Source organism: Marmota marmota, unplaced genomic scaffold (genome assembly GCF_001458135.2).
Source record: "Marmota marmota marmota unplaced genomic scaffold, marMar, whole genome shotgun sequence".
Classification (NCBI taxonomy): Eukaryota; Metazoa; Chordata; class Mammalia; order Rodentia; family Sciuridae; genus Marmota; species Marmota marmota.
The window spans coordinates 36,955,892-36,967,259 of NW_025999949.1; positions in this window are offsets into that span (position 1 = coordinate 36,955,892).

The following is an 11,368-nucleotide window of genomic DNA, read 5'->3' on the forward strand; positions in this document are numbered from 1 at the left end:
CCCCTACCCAGGCGTGGGCAGGATCCCTTCCCCCTCCGCTTGGCTGAGATCCCCTTGGAAATTCTCGGAAGAACCTCGACTGCGAAAGGAAGAGAAGCGCACAAAGACGCAGAGGGAGGGAGGTAAAGCCGCGGTGCTCCGTGCAGGTCCCGTCACCCACCGCCGGCTCAGCCTCCCAGCGTGGGGCCCCTCCCTCCCAACCCAGTCCTCGTTTCCTATTGCTCCAGGCAGTTCTCCTCGGGGCCTCGAGAAGACCCCCACCCTCAGCCCCAGCCCGAACCCCAGGGACTTCTGTCACCAGCCACACCCACACCCGGAAGGCTAGAGTCCTGGCGAGGCAGCGCGGGTTTGGACCGGCTTTCCCTTGTGCCTGGAATCGGTCTCAGCCCCGCACTGGGTAAGCCAGAAGCCACCGTCGGTCCTTCTAGACCTCCTTTCATTCTTTTGGCTAGAAAAAGTGCCACTGTTCTAGCGCTTGCGTTGGCGCTGGAAACGCGATGAGAAGATAGAGGTAGGTTTCTGTCCTCCTGAGTCTTACCCTAGACAAATGGTTGTCACTAGTACTGTATCTTTGTAAGATGTGACCAGCTGAGTCAATGTTTATTGAGCACATACTATGTGTTCCTCCTAGTCTAGAAACTTGGTGTATGCTATTCAGTACGATGGACAACGACCCTACTCTGCAGGGTTGTTGACCGTTTCCATCATACCTGCACAGAGGTTGAGCTCCCAGCTCAGGGTCACACAGTTGACCAGGTGACACAGGCAATATCGGGCTGCAGCAGCTAAACATCTCAGTGCTCCTCCTCTGTGTAGCTTTGGAGGACTGTAGGCAAAGAAGAGATGGACAAGAGTTTAAGAGGACCGGGATTTGCATTTGGGTGGGAGAGAGCTTCTCCAAGGATGTGATCTTGAACTGACACCTGGAGGAAGAGTCAGGATTTAGAAGGTGCAGACAGCAAGAACTAGGTCACAGCTCAAGCACAGCACTTTTGAAAATATTACAGAGCTCTCAAGAAAGTAAGAGGAATTTCAATAAATGAGTAAACAGGAGCCCCAGAGCCTGCTGCTGAGAGGGGGCAGACACGGAGGCCACAGGTGCCCTGGGCAGAATCCAGACCTGCACATGACAGAAATCCTGGGTCTTGGTGTGGATTCTGCAGAGACAGAATCTGGGGCAAGGATTCCAGGGCAAGCTGTATTTGGAGGTGCAGGGAGCGTAACTGGGGGTAGAGATTAGCATTCAGTGGTCCAGGGCAGGGAGGGAGGCCAGTAAAGGTGTGGTTCTGAGCAGAGTACCAGAGTGGGGCCTGGAGCCTTGTCACAGGGAGAAGTACTGAAAAATGACATCAAACGAACCTGAGTGCTCTCGCCCCACAGGTGAGGAGCTGCAGTATTTTTTAAGCAATCCAAGGAGTCATCAAGGGCTGCTCTCAGGGGTACATTCTCTAGTACCCACATAAGGTGGTCAAAGTACCTCTTTTCAGCTCAGAGATGCAGCTCCATCTGTAGGAAGTTATAGCCAAGCATACCCACACGGTTGCAGATTTGGGGTAGCATTTGCAACAAACCCCCAAAGTGTATGAGCAATGGGGTAGGAAGGGGGCTGGGCCTGAGACTCCGTAGGAAGCTGAGCCGCCAAGGGCACCAGAGTGGCCCACAGCAGCGGCCAAAAACAAAAGTGTGACATCTCTGCAGGTAAGCAACCCCCAGTGCAGGGACTGGTTCACAGGACTCACCTGACCAACCATGAACTCAGAATAATAAAATCAGCTGCATCCAAAGAAAACAAAGTAACACTCAACAGAAACAAGGTCGCAGTAGGTTCAAATCCCCAAATACTCACTACACTGGAAATATGGAAAGATAGAGTCAATCTTCTCAGCATTCTTAAGATATATTAAAGAATGGAACAAGGCACTGTCAAGCTTGATGACCAATGTCCATCTGGAAAAAATAAAATCTTTAGAAATGAGATGGAAAAGTCAGAGAAACATTGAAAGAATCACACTAAATGAAAAGCCAGTGTATGTGTCTCTCACACACACCCCCCACTATATATTGTATCTTTACATTTATATGAAATCTCCAGAATTGGAGAATCCAACAGAAGCAGAAAATAGATTAGTGGAGCCTGGTACTGGGGGAGGGAGGGAGGAAGGAGAGGGGCTGCTCCTTAACATTGCTAATAAATGAAAATGATAAGAATCTGGGATTTTGGAGTGATGAAGATGTTCTAAAAATAGATGTGAATTGTATCTCAGTACAGCTGTTGTTTTAGAAAAGAAGCCTGTAGATGGGTTAGGCAGTCAGTTAGACACAGTTGAAAGGGAAATTTGTGACCTGGAAGATAAATTTAAAGAAATTATCAAGAATGTGGCACAAGGAATGAGGCAAAGTTAAAAGTGTAAAAGAAACATAAAAGATAGCATGCAGAGAGCCAAGGGAAACCCAGCTGAAACTCCAAAGAAAGAGCTGTGTGGGTGGACTCTTATTAAAAAATATTTCAGAACTGGTGAAAGGCAGGATTCCACAGGGAACATAAGGTATAGTAACTAGAACAATGAAAAGAAAGTTTGCCCCAGGTACAAAAGAGTGAAACTGCAGGCCAAAGGGAACCTTTGGGACCTTCCCCCAAGGAAAATAAGTCCCAAGGAGACAGCAGTTAGGCTGACAGCAGAATTTCAAGGGCAACAATGAAAACCAGAAGAGAATGAAATAGTGTCCTTAGGGCTGGGGCTGGGGCTCAGCGGTAGAGCGCTGGCTGAGCACGGGTGAGGCCCTGGGTCCGATCCTCAGCACCACATGTATATAAACAAATAAAATAGGGGCATTGTGTCAACTACAACTAAAAAATGTATATATATATTTTTAAATGGTGTCTTTAAAGTAAGTGCTCAGAGGATAACTGCCAACTAAGAATTGTTCAGTCTTTCCAAAAGTGAGTGCAAAATAACATTTTCAGGTAATTGAAGTTTAGAAAACAACTCAATAGCAAGAAAACAAATAGCTTAATTTAAAATTGAGCCATGGCTCTGAATAGATCAAAATGGATCAAAAGAAGACATACAAATGGTCCATAGGGTTGGGCAGGGGGGAGCCGCATCCTCGGGTCTGGAAACACTGAGCTCAGAAGCAGAGTGGACTCCTGATTCCTGGGAGCTGGGGGTGTTGATCAGCGAGGGGCACAGTTTTCATGAGACAGGAAGAATGAGCCCCTGAGAACTATTGCACAGATTGGCAACTGCAGTTGATATAACATGGTTCAAAGTTACCGAGAGAGTAGGTTTTAAATGTTCACGACACACACACACAAGCGTGTGAGGTGATATGTGAATCAGCCTGGCTTAATTGTTAATTCAAACTTGTTTTTATTCGTGCTGGGGGTTGAACCCAGGACCTTGAGCATTCGAGGCAAGCACTCAGCCACTGAACTACACATCAGCCCACGATTCAGACATTGTTTTAAAGTTTAGATAAATACAGTTTTTAGACAAATAAAGCCTAGAGATATCGAGAAGTTTTCCACTAAAAATCCCTTCCTAGAGCTTCCGAAGGTGGGCTGAGAGGGGACTGTGACCATGGAGAGGGGGTGTGGCTGGCTCTCCGCGCTGGGACCTGAGGAAGACAACCTAGAGCTGGAAAGGGTACTGTTGGAGTCTGTAAACAAGTCAAAATAACACCTGGCATTTTGCCAGGGGAATGTTAGAGTTCGTAAACAAGTCTGGATGGTGCCTGGCAAAATGCCAGAGGGAGTGGTTTGAGAAGTAACAAAACCGAGCCATTAAGTGTGGAGATTCCTGATTGGTTGACTGATGTATCTAGTTTATGCTAATTAGATAAGCTGTGTGGAATGTATAAATACTGCTCCTGTCCTGCAATAAACGGCTCCTACTCCTGCTGTATCAACGTACACAAGTTGTTCGTCACCCCCGGTTATTTTGCCCAGCCAGCCGGGCTGCGGCAGGGTACTGGGTTTCAGTCCCTGGCCAGTGACCCCAGGGCTTTGGTGCCGAGGGGAGGCAGAGCCGCAGCTCAGGGCGGCCAGGAAGCCGAGAGGGAGGGGCGGGGGATGCAGGCCCCAGGGCACACCCCCAGGGACCCTCCTTCAAGCAGGGCCGCCTCCTCCGGTCCACACCACCTCCCAACATCCACCTGCTGTGAGCCTGAGCCTCACTACCCAGTCACCCCCCAGAGCCCCATCTCTGAGCACCCGCAGAGGGGCCAGGCCTTCCCTGCCTGCTGGGCCCGGGACGTCCAGAGGCAAACCGTAACAGGTGTAGAACATCGGAAGGAAGGGCAATGACCCGGGAAATCCAGACTAGCAATGTCCTGCGGCAACAAGGACATCTGCTGCGCAGAGCCCTGGGCCACAGCAGCCTGCAGGACGGGCGGACGCCGCAGACGAGAGGCTGTGAGCGCAGGAGGTGTCGGTCGGAGCCGCGAGCTTTAGGTCCTTTAGGTGCCGTGAGGATTCCAGAGCAGCCTGCAGCAGCATCAGGGAAGGGAGCCACTCACGGCTGTGGCAGGTGCGCAGGCTAGGTGTGCAGAGACCGCACGTGTCCGGGAGTCAAGGAAGGCCGGGATGCCCTCACACGTGAGCAGGGGAGACTGCGGAGCCAGGTGGGAACGCGGGCAATTATCAGACCCCAGGGCTTTGAAATCACACTGCAGGCCATGGAAAGAACTGCAGCGTGGGGCCAGAAGTCCTGGGACTATAAGTAAAAGATGCCTGTTGAGGAGCGTGCTGCTAATTTTTTGTGACAACTTGGCTGAGCCATGGTGCTGAGGTAATAAGTCAATCAGACATTATTCTGGAGTTTTCTGTGAGGGTGTTTTTGGATGAGATCAGCATTTAAATTGGTGCCTCTTGTCCTCCACGGTATGGGTGGGCTTCACCCAATCAGTCGAAGGCCTGAGAAGAACCCAAGAGGAGCCTGGGGACCCCTGAGCAGGAGGGAATCCTGCCAGGGGGCAGCTTCTGGACACAAGCTGCTTGTCGGCCTCCCTGGTCTCCCGCCTGCAGCCGGCCCCGCAGGCTCTAGGTTGGCCAGCCTCTGTCACCGGGAGCACCAGCTCCTCAGAGCACATGTCCACACGTTTGCTCAGCCGCTGGGTCCGTCTCTGGAGAAGCTGACCCAGGGGAGTGGCACTCACCAGGGAAGACCATTCTGGTGGTCTCCCACCGCCAGGGCACAGTTGGCATGGGCAGAGCTCAGCGAGGGCAGTGGAGAGGTTTGCGGAAGCGGGAAGCACACAGCTGGCGCCCCAGATCCACGAGACCCTCTGACTGCTGCTAAGTGCACAGTGGGCCGGAAGATTCTAGAAGAGGACAGTGCCGGGAGCTGCTCTGGATGCAGACGCCTTTAAGAAACAGGAGAAAAACAAAATCTGCCTCCCTAGATGTAGAGAATCCCCCATATCAAGTCTCACCATGATTTTTCCTTTTTCCTCTCACTCTCCTAACATTGATTCCTAGTGTATAAATTCCAAAAACTCTTTACCTAATATTTCCAAATATAAAAATTTACCAAAAAATCAGAAAAAAATCTTCTGGGAAAAGACTTCCCAGTCAGAAAAAAATCTAGTCCCACGCTTTTCCCATGGGAGAGGACCAGAGGTATCAATGTATCCTATTAATCACCTTAATAATTCTTTACATTAATTTATGGTCTCTAGAATTGCAAAATTAAAATTTTTATCTTTCTAAAGATGAAAAATCCCCAGATATTATGAGTCTAACGTCACAGATTATACTTCTGTCTAATTCACTTACTTTCTACAATTCAGCCCACAATACTCTGCAATCCTAAACACGCTTAACTTCTGGAGAGACATTCCAAACCCACTAATTTCTAAAATTCACCCTGGAGTCCCAGTTCAGGCCTCCATTTGTCGTGACACGTGACTAACCCAGTCAGGGTCACCCCAGGTGAACTGGGCTGCAGCAAGTAAACACACAGAGGCAGAGAAATACCTTTTTCTCTGGTTCTGTGACGGCTCCTCCAACCCAGCTCCCACAGGAGACAAGGCAGGCCAGAGAGAGCGTGCTCCTTGAACCCGGGTGTTGTTGGGGGAGGCTGTTCCATGGAATGTTCTATCCCCCAAAGGGCAAAGGGGTAGGACTACAAAGGAACAGGTGAGTGTGACTCAACCCAGCAGGTGACATCTACTCCTGGAGCCACACTGTGTTATCCGAGCTGGGGTAACGCCCAGGTTACTGTGACCTGGCTCTGCCGTGCCAGAGGAAGGCAGTGACTGTTCAGAACCCCGAGCGTCAGGACTTACAGGCGTCTGCTTCCAGGGCAGCTCCGACAGGACAGGGAACCAGTGAGGCAACAGTGGCTCAGGCAGGGCACCAGCTTGGAACCGGGCCTGCTGGGGCACAGACGGGCCTGTGTGCAGGAGGTGGGCCAGGCCCTCCCACCCGAGGCTCGAGGCTCGGGCAGCACCTGGGAGTCTGAGAGGCCTGGGAGGCGTCCAGCCAGAGAGCCTGGGAGCACCCAGAGCTCCAAAAGCCTGCACTGGAGGCCAAGATGTAGCATTTCTGGCACAAAGAACGGGTAGATGCCCCTGCCTGAGGAGGGAGGGCAAGGAGCCACAGAAGGGGTCCCATGAGGGGCTGGCAGCGGGGTCCCTGCCTGAGCAGCAGAGGACTCGCTCCTCGTGCCAGGGGTAGAGCACTGCCCGGGAGGCCCAAGCTCTGCAGGCTCCGCGGTGAATGCCACAGCGCACGCCACCCGGCAGCTGAGTCTGGGTGCTCTCTGTCCCCACATAGGCTGATGGTGTCCCAGCAGGGCTCACACGAGGGGCCTCTTCCCCCTCAGCTTCCACCATTCCTGCCAAGCCACCCCTCCAGGTCCCTGGGCCAGGCCTGAGGCCTGCACTACAGCCCCAACGTCTTTCTGCTTCCAAGAACCCCCTCCTCACACCCACCCCTCTGCCTCAAATCCCTGCTCATGCCCTCTCACTCAGCCTGAGACTCTCCCCACCTCGCCCTGCTGGGCTGCGTCACCAGGGCTCCCTACGGGCAGGCATGTGTGGGCGTCCCCCACCCCAGCACAGATCAAACAGCCCGACTGAAGGAAGAGCCCCCACTCCACTCTGCCCAGCACACTGCCCTGGGGGGTCCCACAGTCAGAGGAGTGTTCCTGGAGGAAGTGGCACCATCAAGCCCCAGGCTCAGACAGCCCCTGTCCCTCGTGCTGGCCTTCCGGCAGCTTCTGCTCCCAGTTCCTCCCCTCCACAGCACCATGTCCAGCTCTAGGGACCCTAACTCCCCTCCTCTGCCCACCTATTTGCAGTGTGAAAGCTGGGCTTCCTCTGAGCTGGCTGCTGGGGGCCCTGCACATGCAGGGAGGTCAGGTCTCAGGGCTGCTCCAGGACCTCACCCTGCCTGAGCCTGCGGGTGCGTGGGGCCTGGGCTCACCACGCCAGCTCGCCAATGGCTGTCTGCAGCGCTCTGCGGGACCAAGATCTCAGTGTGCAGGGTTCTTAGAGACACCTGAGACAGACCCTGGAGCAGCTGAGCCCACAGCACCACAGGGAGCAGCCACAGGAAGCCTGCCTCGGCCCGAGCCCACCGCCAGTCCCGCCACCAGGGACAAACCTGCGCCTGCCCAGCCCTGCACATAGCTGGGAAAAAGAGAACCAGATCCTGTGCCAGGGAAGGTGGGCAGCGAAGCCTCCTCCTCCTCCCCCTGTGCCCGCACACACACTTACATTTCCTCATGGTCATACCGAGAACTCCAAGTCCCCCTGGTGGCTCAATTCCAGTGTTCTCCAATGCCACGCACTTGCTGTCCTCATGTTCTCCTGGTGTCTCACCTGTGCCCCTGGCTGGCCCTGCCTGGGGCTGCTTTCCTGTGAGGCACAGGGAGAAGGACACAATGGTGAGCTGCCACTTGGCAGGTGTGTGGCCCCTGCCCGTCCCTGTCTGTCAACGAGGCACTGCCACTAGGCACAGACAAGCATGGCACGGGGCATCACGGAGACCACAGTCACCTGCTCAGCAGGGCATCTGGGGAAGAGATGGCACCACCCTCTCCCTCACCCATCAGCTGGTCCTGACCTCGGACCTCCCCATGCCCGGCCCACTGCTGACACAGCCACAGCAGTGGAGGGTTGGCGCCCCACTGCGTGGAGCTCATGCCAGCGAGGAAGGGGGAGCAGGGAGGTGACAGGAAGGTGCACTACGGGGTGCACTGTGCAAGGTGAGGAGAGAAGACACCAGTGTGGGAGTGGGGGGCTGGCTCTGCAGACTCTGTATCCTGTCCTGGAGCCAAAGGAGGGGCAGGGTAGGGCCACCGAGGGCTGGACACTCTGTTCTCCCTACCCCTCGTCCCAATCCTGGGGGAAGCCATGAGCCAGACCAGGTAAGTTCAGATGGAGCGCAGCCCAGCCCCACCTGAGAACAGGAGCCAATCCCGCAGGGCATCTGCATTCCTGCCCACTCATGCTGAGAAAAAATAGTGTTTTAAGCTCCCAAATTTGGGGGCGATTTACCACACAAAAGATAATACAGGTGGGCAGGCCTGGCCTGTGCATGACCTGAGGTAGGGTGAGGATATGGGAAGGAGCCAGGGTGTCCAAGAATAATATGTGAGGAGGGGAGGGCGGCCTCTCGGGAACCAAGAGGCTGAGACCCGCTCTCCCAGGCGGGGCTTGGTTGCCAGGGAGACGGAGATTCTTAACCTGGTTTCCAGGCTACTGCCTTCCTGCAGTGCACGTGGGCGCAGTTCAGCGTATCAGGATTTTTGCAAACAAGCTTAAGTATGGTGGTTGTGATCAGCAGAAGGAAGGGCTTCCTTTAATAAACAGAGTGAAAGGACATCAAGATGTGGCCAAGAGCCCAGCAGAGGGCTGGGAACAGGGGCCTTGACTTCCCTCTCCCCGCCTGACCTGTCAGACGCTGCCTATTTCCTGGAACGCAGGGCGACAAGGCTCAGGACTCTCTGACAGTACCCTGAAGTCTAGAAAGACTCTAGGCCACAGCCTGAGTCTCCTTTTTGTGCTCAGGGTCCTGCAAGTGGTTGGAGAGCCTGCTGTCTGCACCCAAGGCCACCTCTGGCAATGGCCCACGTCAGATCCCGGGGCAGCGTCAGAGGCAATGCTTTGGGACCATTGGCTGCTGGGCCTGTGGGAGCTACAAAAGGGGACAGAAGCATAAGGACAGCGAGGCAGGGGTGGGGGACTCAGCTGTGTGGGCTCCTGAGCTCCCTGCCCTGCATTTTGGGCCAACTCATCCAAGACTGGACATGGGCAAGTCACAGGAGAGACACAGCCATCCCAGCAGCTCATGCCAGGTTACAGAGAAGGGGTTGTTTGCCAAGGTTGGCCCAAGGACAAGTGCCCGCACATAATCCAGAACAGGAGTGACACACAGAGGAGAAGGCCATATGGCCACAGCCAAGGAGCACCTGGAGCCTTGCAGGTGCCAGGAGGGTAGGAAGGAGCTCTCCCTGGACCCTCAGCAGTACGGCCCCACGACACGGGCACGTCTCATCTGGATATGCCAGGTGCGGGGAGTGCAGCTTGGTGGTAGAGCACTTGCCTGGCATGCAGGTCCCCAGCCACACAGACATAAACAAGACATACAGGACTTCTGGCTCTGAGGCCACCAGAGCACACGTGTCTGATGTCCCTTAAGTTTCTGATTTGTCATGGCAGCCACAGGAAGTCGACATGCTGTCTAGCCAATGGGAGCCTCTTCCAGTTGAACCGTGTGTCCTCTGACAAGGCTTCTACCCAGGATTTTGTTATGAAAAACTTTGAGCACACAGAAATAGTTGGAAGAATTGTACAATGAACACCCCGATGCCCAGGGTCTAGAGGGCACCACTGACCAGGCTCTGTTTGCTGTGTTAGATATCCGCCATTCCTTAGCCCTTGGCTCAACCCATCCTACATGCCTGATGGATCTTGAGGTCAGCAGGAGACACCTGTACACCGCCCCTAAAGACCTCCCATGCACATCATGGGCCACTCAGCATAGGGCTCGATGACATTTGAGGCAAGATTGCATTCAGTGAAGTCTGTGAATCCTGAGTGTGCCCTTCTAAAGTCTGACAAATGCATGTAACCACACAGCTCAAACCCCCACCCAAATGCCGACATTACCATCCCCCAACCCCCACCCTCTCCCCTCACCAAAGGCAGCCCCTGTTCTGAAGCGTGCACACTGTGTGCTGTTCCGCACCTTGGCTTCCTGGCTAGCTTCCTGCGGGATGGACTCCTTTGCTTTGCCAGGTGGGACTCAGCGGGGTTAACTCCCAGACATTGCTGACCATCTCTGTTGCTGGACTCAGCCTTGGTTCCTAGGAACCGGGCCTTTGTGCCAACATGAGCTTTCTAATCTCTTAGGTCGATGGCTGGGTGTGGAGTAGCCAGGCACAATGGCCAGGTAAATGGTAACCCAGAGTGTCTGGGCCATTCTGTGCTCCCTAGCCAAGTGTGGTGGTCACGACTGCTTCGTGGCATGCAGAGGCTGGTGCTGCAGCGTGTCCCAGACCATTCGGCCACCTCCCCGCCTGGCACCCCACATTACTCTGTAGCCTTTCTCTTTCGGTGGTGACAGTACTTGAAGCCAATAGTCTAGACACTGCTCACTGTGGGTGTCTTGGTCCGTTTTGTGTTGGAATGCCCTGACATTGGGTGATCTAAGGAGAAAAGAGGTTGATTTGGCTCACAATCCAGTGGCTGGAAGGTCCAAACCTGCCTCTGGCAAGGGCCCTCCCCAGCCCTCAGAACACTGAGAAGAGCAGAAGAGGATCCTGTGCAGAGGTCATGGGGCCAGAGAGGAAGCAGGCAGCCAAGCAAGAGGCTGGTCAGGCTTTGTCACCGCCCCCTCTCACCAACCCAGCAGACCTGACCCACTCCCAGAGACAGCCCTGGAACCTACCAAATTTTGGTAGCCCTGCCTCCTAAAGGCCCCACGGTCCCAACACCACCCTAGGGACCTCTGGAAGACAAACCACACAAATCCAACCATAGCACAGAGTTGTCCTTGCCTCCAGGTCTCTGCACTTGACAAATTAGAAAATAAGTATTCTATTTCAAAAGGAATAAGTCACATACTCATATTCTCTCTCTCTCTCTCTCTCTCTCTCTCTCTCTCTTTGATACTGGGAATTGAGCTCAGGGGCACTTGACCACTGAGCCACATCCCCAGCCCTATTTTGTATTTTATTTAGAGACAGGGTCTCACTGAGTTGCTTAGCACCTTGCTTTTGCTGAGGCTGGCTTTGAACTCGCGATTTTCCTGCCTCAGCCTCCAGCGCCACTGGGATTACAGGCATGCGCCACTGTGCCCAGCCTGTAATCTTTTCATTTCACATTTAGGATTTTTTTTTTTTTTTTTTTTTTTTTT